Genomic DNA, 13,365 nt, shown 5'->3' with positions numbered 1-13,365 from the left:
CCAAACAAATGACACACACCATGGGCAAATGCTGAGTCTGTGTATATATTGGCTCGCTTACCTGCTGCTAACTCACAAGCAGCTGTCAGCGCTTTCAGTTCTGCAAGTTGGGCCGAGCAAGGTTGAGAGCACTCTTGGGCGATCATCACCTCCATGCTCCCGTTCTTCTCTTGCACCACTGCGAACCCTGCTTTAAGATCCTGACCATGCCTGTAGCATGATCCATCCACAAACAAGGTCAAATCCACCTTTTGTAAGGGAACAGCACTCAAATCAGAACGTAGCTTAGCATATCTCTCTGCTTCAGCTACACATTCATGTTCTTCCCCCTCATGGGGCAAAGGAACCGCATCTGCCGGATTCTTTACCTTACAGATACGCATCGTCACATCTGGATATTCCAGGAGTCGGTGGTAATCACTGAGGCGTGGTGCAGTTAGCACAAACTTACCTCTTTCAATCAAATTTGCGAGCTTGTGATGAGACAAGATGTCTATCGGATAACCCATGCTCAAAGCTGAAGCTTTCTCATACATCAGATGAGCCGCAGCTAAATGCTGGTAACAAGTTGGCAAACCTAGCTCCACTGGAGTCAGGGCCACGGAGTAGTATGCTATCGGCTAAGCGTGCGTTCCAACTCCAGTCCTCTGTGCCAACACTCCGCATGCATGACCCTGTCGACAAGAGACATACAACAAAAATGTTTTCTCATAGTCTGGAAGAGCCAAGGCTGGGGCCTGCTGTAACAACAACTTAATAGTCTCAAAAGCCATGTGACCCTCGGGGGTCCATGCGAGTGATGCTCGCAAATTTCCAGCTCCTTCAGATTTTACCATGTTTCGTAGCGGCTGGACAATGGAAGAGTAACCGTCAATCCACTCCGAGCTGTATCCTGTCAGTCCCAAAAATGTCAACATCTCTCGGACTGTGGTCGGCTTGGGTGCTTGAGACACAGCTTTCAGTTGATCTGGAGACACTGACCTGGTCCCCTCCGCAATCACTCTCCCAAAATACTCTACACGATCTTTACAGTACTGCAGTTTCTTGAGTGAAGCTTTATGACCCCTTTCAGCTAATAAGGTCAATAAGGTGATAGAATCTTCATGGCACGTTTCTAGGTCAGGTGCGCAGAGGATGATATCATCAACGTACTGGAGGACAGTGCTTTTTATCTTACCGGCTAAATCTTCCATGTCCTCCTTTAACACTTTGTTAAATAAGTGTGGACTGTGCTTGAATCCCTGTGGCAACCTAGTGTATGTGTAAGACTGTCCTCTGTAAGTGAAGGCAAAAAGATGTCTGCTGTATTCACTCACTGGCACGCTGAAAAATGCAGAACACAAATCAACCACAGTAAACCACTTTGCATCTGGTGGAACATTGGACAACAACGTGTGTGGATTCGGCACTTCAGATGGATAATCTTCAACTACTTCATTTAACGCTCTAAGGTCATGCACTAGCCTAAACCTTTCCCTGTCCGCCTTTTTGATAGGGTATATGGGTGTGTTACCACTTGGGTTCGGTTCCTCCACAAGTACACCTGCATCCAACAGACCTTGGATGGTTGGCTGAATTCCAGCCTCAGCTTCAGGTTGTAATGGATATTGTGACTTCCAGGGAGGTTTGCAACCGGGTTTCAGGTGCACCTCCACTGGCTGTGCGGACTTAATTAAGCCCACATCAGCGTCATGTTTGGACCAGAGCTTCTCGGGTACTCGTTCCACCATCTCCTTCTGTAACTCAGAATGTTGATGACAAAACACAGTCTGACAAGGAAGGCTGATGACTTGTGGGGAAGCCCAACCCTCAGCAGAAATAGCTATTTTTAAGAACAAATCATCTTCACTCACCCAAATGTTGCTATTTTCAGTGGGCCTAAACTTAACCTGCTTCGATTCCACGATCATCTGTCCCAAATGCTTTGGCTCGTACCCTGGATTTACTAAGAGAGAAACATGCGGCTTGCTGTTTGTTAATTTGAATTCCTGGTCTAAATACTCGCCTTTTTCTACCGTCATAGCTGCTCCCTGTCTTCCCAGGACAATAGAAGCCGACTGGATGGGAATTTTCTTTGGCTGTTGTTCTATCCACTCAGCTGGTTGGGCCTCAGATTCTGTTCTAAAATACTGAAGTGTGCAATGAGGAGGACACGCAGGGCGGGACGCTTCTGGCATGTTAGCTTTGATAAAGTCCATCCATTTTTCAGCTGCGTCCATGAATGTCTCATCGATGTCTCCAAGCCAGTACACCATTTCTTCGTCTTTTTTTCACAGTCATTTGACACTGTGCTGTGTCGACAATCACTCCATCTGGTGTACACAAAATGGCACAGCCTAGTTTACATAAAGCGTCTCGTCCAAGTAAGTTCACAGGTGTTTGATCTGAAATTAATACAGGCAGTTCCACTGTTTTTCCTCGGAACTGCAAAGGAATCGGGTCAGATCGGGGAATCAGCTGCTTGGTCCCTGAGAATCCAACGATCCGCACATATTGTCCAGATCTTGGGAGGTGGTCAGCATCAGCGTTGCTTACACACGTGTAAGCAGCTCCGGAGTCAGCCATCATGTTCATAGGTTTACCGGCTACATTAACCGGCACCAGAGGCTCTTCATCAGGGCTCGAGACAGATTTTAATGGCAACTGACACTCCCCTCCCGGATTCCCCTGATTCTCAGGGCACCCCTAGTATCCAGCAGGAGGACCCTGCCATGGACTGGTGGGTCCCATCTGCCGTGGGGCTCCTTGTGGGATCTGGCGCACCGACCCGTAACACTGACGTCTCATGTGTCCAACTCTGCCACAGCGGAAGCACCTTACCTCACTTTCTTGATTACCCCACATCACCCGTGCTCTCCCAACCGTGGCTCCCCCCTCTCATCCTTGGTGGGCCGCCTCTCCAGCCTCCTGACTGGACGTAGATAACTTGTGGCTGGACAGCAGGTGGGGCTGTGATGGTGGGGGGAGGTGCATGTCCAGCTGCAGTCACAGGCTGAACCACTGCTTGGATCTTTTTCCTCCCTTCAGTTAGCTGCTGCTGGGTCAGTTTTCTCACCGTCTCTTCATCCTGCTGCTTCTGACGGAGCGCAGCAGAACGAATTTTGGTTACAGCATCAATAACATGGTCAGTGAATTGCTCAAAGGGCATGGTGTAGAGCCCCACTGCATCTCCCAGCTTACTTTGTGCAGGCAAGGGCAAACCATCAGCAATTCTTTTTCTGAGAGCCTGCCTATGGAAAATGTCCTCATCAGGTCTTCCACCTGTTTGTCTGATCCATTCTTTTCGAGTGAGGTGAACATAGGCTTGTGGGCTCTCATCATCTTTTATTGGCACAGCTACAATGCTATCAGGCTGAATTCTGGTTGGATAACGAAGTCTCAGAGCTGTCCACAGCGCATTGCGATGCCTGTTGAACAACTCTCCATCGTGTGCTTGTGTACCTGCATATGCATTCATCTGCGCCGATCTCAGCGTCTCCTCCATCTCCTGCTTCCCCAGCACAATTTAAAGCCCTGTCATCAGAGGAGACTAGAGTTTTACACAGCAAATCAGAGTAGTAGGCCACCCGGACTGGAAACTCTGTTTTGCTATTTACGGGACAACACAAAGTCTTACACATAATCTGTTGTTCCTATTTTAGAGAAATCACAATTATGCATATGAATGACATGAATGAGACCTAAAATATATTTTTTTGCGTGACAGTAAGGTCAGTTGCAGAATTCTGCTCTAGCACGTAGTCTGTCCCTAAATGGCATCAAATAGAAAAAAAGATTCGTGACATTCCCATCTCTATTCTGACAGGGGACGCTCCAGTTTTCTTGTTCCATAGGTCAATAGACATTGTTACAACTGAGATTGTCAATGTCTTAATAATGTGTAAAGAAAAGTCAACGGGATTTGAACCCACGCCTCCAGGGGAGACTGTGACCTAAACGCAGCACCTTGGACGGCTCGGCCATCCTGACAGCGAACTCTCCAGTTTTCTTGTTCCATAGGTCAATAGACATTGTTACAACTGAGATTGTCAATGTCTTAATAATGTGTAAAGAAAAGTCAACGCCACTTTGCCCCGTCAGGTTTTCCGTCCCCAAAAGGCTAAAAATAGCAAACAATACCTTCCTATATGCTAAGAAGTAGCAAGAAAGATGGCATCTCCAAATAAATTGTCAAAAGAGGAATTTAAAGCCCTGTCATCAGAGGAGACTAGAGTTTGTACACAGCAAATCAGAGTAGTAGGCCACACTGACTGGAAAAGCTCTGTTTTGCTATTTTACGGGACAACACAAAGTCTTACACATAATCTGTTGTTCCTATTGTAAAGAAATCACATTTATGCGTTTGAATGGCATGAATGAGACCTAAAATGAATTTATTTGCGTGTCAGTAAGGTCAATCGCAGAATTTGCTCTAGAGCGTAGTCTGTCCCTAAATGGCATCAAATAGAAAAATGGATTCGTTACATTCCATCTCTATTGGTATCTCAAAAGAAGATGTCAGAAGTGGGATTTGAACCGACGCCTCCAGGGGAGACTGCGACCTGAACGCAGCTCCTTGGACTGCTCGGCCATCTGACAGCAAGTCTACAGTTGTCTTGTTCCATAGGTCAATAGACATTGTTAAACTGAGATTGTCAATGTCTTAAAGAAAAGTCAATGCCGCCTTGCCCCGTCAGGTTTTCCGTCCCCAAAAGGCTAAAAAAAGCAAACAATCACTTCCTATATGCTAAGAAGTAGCAAGAAAGATGGCATCTCCAAAAAAAATTGTCAAAAGAGGAATTTAAAGCCCTGTCATCAGAGGAGACTAGAGTTTGTACACAGCAAATCAGAGTAGTAGTAGGCCACACTGACTGGAAAAGCCTGTTTTGCTATTTTACGGGACAAAACAAAGCTTACACATAATCTGTTGTTCCTATTGTAAAGAAATCACAATTATGCGTATGAATGGCATGAATGAGACCTAAAATGAATTTATTTGCGTGTCAGTAAGGTCAGTTGCAGAATGTTGCTCTAGCGCGTAGTCTGTCCCTAAATGGCATCAAATAGAAAAAATGGATTCGTGACATTCCCATCTCTATTTGGTATCTCAAAACAAGATGTCAGAAGTGGGATTTGAACCCACGCCTCCAGGGGAGACTGCGACCTGAACGCAGCGCCTGGACCCCTCGGCCATCTGACAGCAAACAATCCAGTTTCTTGTTCCATAGGTCAAGAGACATTGTTACAACTGAGATTGTCAATGTCTTATAATGTGTAAAGAAAAGTCAATGCTGCCTTGCCCCGTCGGTTTCCGTCCCCAAAAGGCTATAAAAAAGCAAACAATCAATTCCTATATGCTAAAAAGTAGCAAGAAAGATGGCATCTCCAAATAATGTCATCAAAGAGGAATTTAAAGCCCTGTCATCAGAGGAGACTAGAGTTTGTACACAGCAAATCAGAGTAGTAGGCCACCCGACTGGAAAAGCTCTGTTTTGCTATTTTACGGGACAACACAAAGTCTTACACACTATTCTGTTTTTTTATTGTAAGAAATCACAATTATGCGTATGAATGGCATGAATGAGACCTAAAATGAATTTATTTGCGTGTCAGTAAGGTCAGTTGCAGAATTTTGCTCTAGCGCGTAGTCTGTCCCTAAATGGCATCAAAAAGAAAGAAGGATCGTGACATTTCCATCTTATTTGGTATCTCAAAACAAGATGTCAGTAGTGGGATTGATCCCATGCCCCAGGGGAGACAGTGACCTGAACGCAGCGCCTTGGACCGCTCGGCCATCCTGACTGTGTCGTGTATTTGGTGGTCCGACCTTATCAGAGATTTCACACGGACTAACTTTTAGCTCAACTTAACAAATGAATTTATTACACATAATGAAATAGTACAATCACAGAATAATCATGAGAGGTGGTGGCCGAATTCACCTGGAGGTTCGTCTGCAGAACAAACTGAGAGGTCGGAAAAGGTCAGCTGGATGACTGCAGCAGACCCTCTGCGAAGCACTCTAAGAAACATCTCCCATGCCCACTATATAAAGCTGTGTTGTTTATGAAACCAGCAAGTGCCTACGTGTCCATCGAAAGTCCATGTTTACACAGCTGCAGAGCGTATTTGTTTTAGTGGCCAATCTGACACCACGGTCAACTTGACCCTCGCTGCATGGACAGAAATAACCCCATAAGAGTAACAGAATATACTACAGAATTTCCCCCTCAAGGACAGATAATGTCCATTAAACTAAGCCCAATTTACTTTAACTACCTTAAACCAGTGATAAGCACTAGCAAGGTCCCAACCCCATTTTACGTTTGTTTAACCTTAGCAATGTGGGCATTTCACTTAATATGGCCAAATTCACATACTGTTCCTACGGGACTTCTCAGGGCAGCCAGCTTGATGACCTCCGAACGTTTCACAGGTGAATTCAGTACCGGCCCCTAAAAAAAAACACAAAAACAATTACTGACAGTTTCACACACTTAGACCCTCATAGCAGGTCTATTAAGTCTATTAAACACAATGAAACAATACACAGAATCATGAGACCTATATAAGTTGGTTACCACTATGTCATTTTTAATACTACTGCTACCAAGAATATGCTACATTTCCAATACTACTATTAATACAAGGATAAATCTGACTATTACAACTATAAAACATCAGTATTAAAATTCATTAAACAACCATCTTAGCTTATTTTCAGTATGATTAGTTTTTTTTTTTTTTTTTTCTTCCTTCATGACGTATCGTAGGCCGTTTTCACCATCACACCAACTGGGAGTCTTCATCCTCGTCCTTTTCTTCGTCCTTGTCCTCGTCTAGAGTCGTGATGTGGATCCATTCCGGAACTGGAAACACGTCACCTTCCTCGTTTCCTACACTCTTCCACCCATACTTTTCTCCCAGCTCAATAACTGCCATCTGCAAATCTGCTTGGTCACGGCTCTAAGCGCTACTGATCTCAAGAAAGGAATACAACAACAAAAAATCAGTCCCAAAGCTATTACTCCTACAGTAATCATTACCCCCGTTTGATCAGCCCTTGTCTCCATCCTCCGGCCACACTCTCCAGCCAGTTTGTCCAGCTCAAGTTCGCATCGCTGCCGCAGCCCCTCTTTCACCTCCATCCTCAGCGACCTCAGCCTCTTCATGGCCTCTGTGAAGGCCCCATCCGGGGCCGTGTGTCCTGGAATATAAGTACAGCACACTTTCCCACAAGCGCACAACCCCCTCCTTTTCTGCTAAGATCCAGTCTAACGCCTGCCGTTCTGCCACGCCACCGCACTTGTGGCACTCACCTGCTCTCCCAACGCACCCAACGCGTCGTCAGTGTAATTAATAAAGCGCTGCTGATTAAAGAAAATGAAGTTCAGCCACTCGGTATTGCGATTCGTCGTTATCCAAGGTAATATAGACTCAAACCCAGATGCAATCTCATTCCTTGCCTTAAACTCGTTTGAATTCCTCGGGGTTGGCCAATGGAATCCAGGTAAACTCTGGGATCTGGCTGGTAGCTCCGCTTGCTTGCTGTTGACATCCTTATCCTGCTCCCTAAACGCAATTAGCTCTTGTGCAACTTGTACCCGGGCACACCTACCTGCCCATCTTATAGGCAAAGTTGAATAAAGCTGTTGGCCTCCACACCACCAGAAGTGATCTGCCAACGCGATAGTCTGGTCGAATAGGGACAACCTGCAACTAAAACAGATCCCAGTTTGCCTGCTGAAACGAGAGCAGCGGGTTTAAGATGTGGCTTTGTGCAATTAGCAGTGTTCAACTCCCACCTATGACTACAGAGGCTACGCTTAACCTTACCCAAAGGCACAAACCCCATTTTTTCAATACACTCCAACTTACCAACTGGAATTAAGGGGCATTATTCGGCATCCCCATCATCGCGCTGTGCTGTCCTATTTTCACATTCAGATCCTCGCAACGCTGCGCGTTCGTTTTCCCGTAGATGAAAAAATCAACTGATGACTGAAAAGAGGGTGATCCTAAATACAATAAGCATTCGGCTCTACACCAAGGTCTAGGATTTTGTGTGTTAGTACGCAAGGCCTGTTCGCATTCCTGCCAACTGAAAACAGTGTTTATCACATAAAACCGGTCGGCCGCGCCTTAGTACAAGAGTAGCAATCAGTCTTCCCGTTAAGTTGACCCGCGAATTGAACCCACCTGTACCAACTATTCTGGAAACGCCCATCAACGTCTCTTCCTTTTTCCCAGGCGCACCCTCGTCCTCAGGTCCCCACCACGTTTCTCGCATTCCGGTCATCATCCTACCGGCCCAGTCGGATGCCCCTGCGGTCACCTTCTGTACCCAACCAGAAAAGAAAAGATGGAAATCGGTGCTATTTGATTCTAACCCCCACTTTCCAACGAAGTCGGGATTCCCGGATCCGTTTGTTCATTTTAGACACGGGAGGCAGAGGTGGCGAAGGAGGCAGAGGCGGCTTGGCTAGGCTGAGTGAACAAGGCACATTAGACATTATTCGTGGAGGCCGCAGAAACGCAACAAGCCTTTCTTGGTAGTTTTCATAACCTTTATCCATGTATTCTCACGTCCTGGTCCAAACGGCATTGAGGTGGCCGGAATGCTACTTTAACATCCCAGAACTTGCTTCCATTCCGCTCACTTTCCTTTACTCCAATGCGCACCTTCCTACTCCCCTGGGAAAGAGAACAAAATTACTGGAATTACATTCCTAACATAATCTAACCCGCAGTCGTAGCCTGTCCCGTGTTGGTCCGAATTAACATACACAAAAATACCCGTACGCTCACTACTATCATCCCACTCTCTTTTCTGTAGTTGAGCGCTCCACATCTCCCCGGGCGTACTTCCAGTTGACGTCGTTTGAAACCCAATCTAGGGGGCCTGGCCACCCCTGCACTGGAACACCTTCTTCACGCCATTGGAACACATTTTTCTTAACTCTCCTCTTTCCTTTCTCCTTTCTCAATGGTTTTTCGTCTCCGGAGAACCCTGGATGGCGGGGCATCTGCATCCCGTCCAACGTCACTACAGAAACAGGAGGAATAAGATCCTCCTTTTTCTTTCCCTCCTTCATCTCGTTCTTCTTTGGCTCCTTTCCCTATTTCCCCCTCAGGTACTTAACACAGTGATTCAGGTGGTACCAGGTGGGGGATCCTGAACTTGAACCGCTCTTGCAGTTGCTTTGACCACCGTGTAGGGACCTTCTCGTCTGGCGTGGTCCCACTTTCTCCTGAACACTTTGACGTACACCAGATCTCCTGGTTTCACTTTCGGTTCTGGCTCCTCCAGATCTCCTTTGCCTGTAAAGACACAACACGGGAGGAAATACTCCTGTGTATATTAGTCATTTGCTTCACATACGCCCTCATGTCGCTTGTTAGAATGTCCAGGGATGGACCCTTCACCGCTCGATAAGCTGGCACCGGCATTGGTCGACCTAGCAAAGCTTCATGCGGTGTTAGTTTTAATGTCCTGTGAGCACTTGCTCTACACGCCATGAGAGCAAGAGGCAAAGCGTCGATCCAGTTTAAACCTGTGGACATGCAGATTTTCAGCAATTGTTTTTTTAGAATCCCATTGCATCTCTCAACATCAGACTGTGAGGTCGGACAGTAAACACTGCCATACCTCTGCTTTACTCCGAGTTTCTGCAAAACACACTTTACAGTTTTATCTACGAATTCTTTCCCGTTGTCTGAACTGATTTTTAAGGGAATGCCAAATCTTGGGATAACTTCCCGACACAGAAATTTCGCTACTGTCTCGGCGGTTTTGTGCTTCGCGGGGGTTGCCTCAACCCAACGGCTGAAACGATCAATCACAACCAAAAGGTAACGCTTACCTTGTACTGGCCGTACCATGTCTACAAAATCTAGGGTGAGATGTTTAAAAGGGCCATCAGGAATTGGTAGGTGTCCCGCTGGGGGTACCATACCCGCCTGATGTTACATTTAAGACAACGTTTCACACACCGACTTATGGTCTCATCAACATACTGATAAAGCTTGGGAGCAAAAGTTCCACTTCTTGATTCGTCTCACAACCTCACCTCTGGACTCATGGCTCAAACGTGTGCTTCATTTATCAGCAATGACAACAGTCCACTCGGGGCTATTAACAGTCCCTCGTGGTTCCTCCATAAGCCGTCATCACCTTGAACGGCTCCTCTCTCGACCCAGAGTGCCTCTCAGCCTCTGGTACCTTTTCTGCAACAAAGACAAATCTTTGGAGGTTATTTGATCTTCATCATATGCAGCATAAACTGTTAAAATAGCCGTAGCTTCAGCATTCGCTGCAGTCTTAGCTGCCTGGTCTGCAGCTGCATTCCCCTGAGTAATCAGAGAAGTATCATGTTTATGAGCTACACACTTGATGATAGCCAGAGCTGTTGGCTTCATCATAGCTAAAAGCAACTGTTTTATTTGCTCACCATGTGTCACAGGTGACCCATCAGTCTTCTTGAAGCCTCTGCCTCTCCAGGTTGCTCCAAACAAATGACACACACCATGGGCAAATGCTGAGTCTGTGATATATTGGCTCGCTTACCTGCTGCTAACTCACAAGCAGCTGTCAGCGCTTTCAGTTCTGCAAGTTGGGCGAGCAAGGTTGAGAGCACTCTTGGGCGATCATCACCTCCATGCTCCCGTTCTTCTCTTGCACCACTGCGAACCCTGCTTTAAGATCTCTGACCATGCCTGTAGCATGATCCATCCACAAACAAGGTCAAATCACCTTTTGTAAGGGAACAGCACTCAATCAGAACGTAGCTTAGCATATCTCTCTGCTTCAGCTACACATTCATGTTCTTCCCCCTCATGGGGCAAAGGAACCGCATCTGCCGGATTCTTTACCTTACAGATACGCATCGTCACATCTGGATATTCCAGGAGTCGGTGGAATCACTGAGGCGTGGTGCAGTAGCACAAACTTACCTCTTTCAATCAAATTTGCGAGCTTGTGATGAGACAAGATGTCTATCGGATAACCCATGCTCAAAGCTGAAGCTTTCTCATACATCAGATGAGCCGCAGCTAAATGCTGGTAACAAGTTGGCAAACCTAGCTCACTGGAGTCAGGGCCACGGAGTAGTTGCTATCGGCTAAGCGTGCGTTCCAACTCCAGTCCTCTGTGCCAACACTCCGCATGCATGACCCTGTCGACAAGAGACATACAACAAAATGTTTTCTCATAGTCTGGAAGAGCCAAGGCTGGGGCCTGCTGTAACAACAACTTAATAGTCTCAAAAGCCATGTGACCCTCGGGGGTCCATGGAGTGTGCTCGCAAATTTCCAGCTCCTTCAGATTTTACCATGTTTCGTAGCGGCTGGACAATGGAAGAGTAACCGTCATCCACTCCGAGCTGTATCCTGTCAGTCCCAAAAATGTCAACATCTCTCGGACTGTGGTCGGCTGGGTGCTTGAGACACAGCTTTCAGTTGATCTGGAGACACTGACCTGGTCCCCTCCGCATAACCGTAGTCTGTCCCTAAATGGCATCAAATAGAAAAATGGATTCGTGACATTTCCATCTCTAGTTGGTATCTCAAAACAAGATGTCAGAAGTGGGATTTGAACCCACGCCTCAAGGGGAGACTGCAACCTGAACGCAGCGCCTTGGAACGCTCGGCCATCCTGACAGCGACCTCTGCAGTTTTCTTGTTCCATAGGTCAATAGACATTGTTACAACTGAGATTGTCAATGTCTTAATAATGTGTAAAGAAAAGTCAACGCCGCTTTGCCCCGTCAGGTTTTCCGTCCCTAAAAGGCGAAAAGAAGCAAACAATCACTTCCTATATGCTAAGAAGTAGCAAGAAAGATGGCATCTCCAAATAAATTGTCAAAAGAGGAATTTAAAGCCCTGTCATCAGAGAAGACTAGAGTTTGTACACAGCAAATCAGAGTAGTAGGACACCCTGACTGGAAAAGCTCTGTTTTGCTATTTTATGGACAACACAAATTCTTACACATAATCTGTTGTTCCTATTGTAAAGAAATCACAATTATGCATATGAATGGCATGAATGAGACCTAAAATGAAATTATTTGCGTGTCAGTAAGGTCAATCGCAGAATTTAGCTCTAGAGCGTAGTCTGTTCCTAAATGGCATCAAATAGGAAAAAGGATTCGTTAAATTCCCATATCTATTTGGTATCTCAAAGCAAGATGTCAGAAGTGGGATTTGAACCCACGCCTCCAGGGGAAACTGCGACCTGAACGCAGCGCCTTGGAGCGCTCGGCCATCCTGACAGCGAACTCTCCAGTTTTCTTGTTCCATAGGTCAATAGACATTGTTACAACTGAGATTGTCAATGTCTTAATAATGTGTAAAGAAAAGTCAACGCCGCTTTGTCCCGTCCCCAAAAGGCTAAAAGAAGCAAACAATCACTTCCTATATGCTAAGAAGTAGCAAGAAAGATGGCATCTCCAAATAAATTGTCAAAAGAGGAATTTAAAGCCCTGTCATCAGAGGAGACTAGAGTTTGTACACAGCAAATCAGAGTAGTAGGCCACACTGACTGGAAAAGCTCTGTTTTGCTATTTTACGGGACGACACAAAGTTTTACACATAATCTGTTGTTCCTATTGTAAAGAAATCACAAATATGCGTATGAATGGCATGAATGAGACCTAAAATGAATTTATTTGCGTGTCAGTAAGGTCAGTTGCAGAATTTTGCTCTAGCGCGTAGTCTGTCCCTAAATGGCATCAAATAGAAAAATGGATTCGTGACATTCCCATCTCTATTTGGTATCTCAAAACAAGATGTCAGAAGTGGGATTTGAACCCACGCCTCCAGGGGTGACTGCGACCTGAACGCAGCTCCTTGGACCGCTCGGCCATCCTGACAGCAAACGCTCCAGTTTTCTTGTTCCATAGGTCAAGAGACATTGTTACAACTGAGATTGTCAATGTCTTAATAATGTGTAAAGAAAAGTCAATGCTGCCTTGCTCCGTCAGGTTTTCCGTCCCCAAAAGGCTAAAAAAAGCAAACAATCACTTCCTATATGCTAAGAAGTAGCAAGAAAGATGGCATCTCCAAATAAATTGTCAAAAGAGGAATTTAAAGCCCTGTCATCAGAGGAGACTAGAGTTTGTACACAGCAAATCAGAGTAGTAGGCCACCCTGACTGGAAAAGCTCTGTTTTGCTATTTTACGGGACAACACAAAGTCTTACACATATTCTGTTTTTCCTATTGTAAAGAAATCACAATTATGCGTATGAATGGCATGAATGAGACCTAAAATGAATTTATTTGCGTGTCAGTAAGGTCAGTTGCAGAATTTTGCTCTAGCGCGTAATCTGTCCCTAAATGGCATCAAAAAGAAAGAAGGATTCGTGACATTTCCATCTCTATTTGGTAT

The 13,365-nt window shown here is 45.7% G+C and overlaps 3 non-coding genes across 3 annotated transcripts; all 3 read right to left on the bottom strand.

The window, feature by feature from the left end:
* Positions 1 to 5,096: 5,096 nt before the first annotated feature.
* trnal-cag (transfer RNA leucine (anticodon CAG)) lies at positions 5,097 to 5,179 on the bottom strand. The gene has a single exon. It is a non-coding gene; the product is annotated as a tRNA-Leu (tRNA).
* A 6,986-nt stretch (positions 5,180 to 12,165) lies between these two features.
* Positions 12,166 to 12,248, bottom strand: trnal-cag (transfer RNA leucine (anticodon CAG)). Its single transcript has one exon. It is a non-coding gene; the product is annotated as a tRNA-Leu (tRNA).
* A 517-nt stretch (positions 12,249 to 12,765) lies between these two features.
* Positions 12,766 to 12,848, bottom strand: trnal-cag (transfer RNA leucine (anticodon CAG)). Its single transcript has one exon. It is a non-coding gene; the product is annotated as a tRNA-Leu (tRNA).
* Positions 12,849 to 13,365: the final 517 nt, after the last annotated feature.

The sequence above is a fragment of the Betta splendens genome, chromosome 6 (assembly GCF_900634795.4).
Source record: "Betta splendens chromosome 6, fBetSpl5.4, whole genome shotgun sequence".
Taxonomy (NCBI): Eukaryota; Metazoa; Chordata; class Actinopteri; order Anabantiformes; family Osphronemidae; genus Betta; species Betta splendens.
The sequence above is the reverse complement of the archived record's forward strand: the minus strand, read 5'-3'. Positions and strand labels throughout refer to the sequence as shown.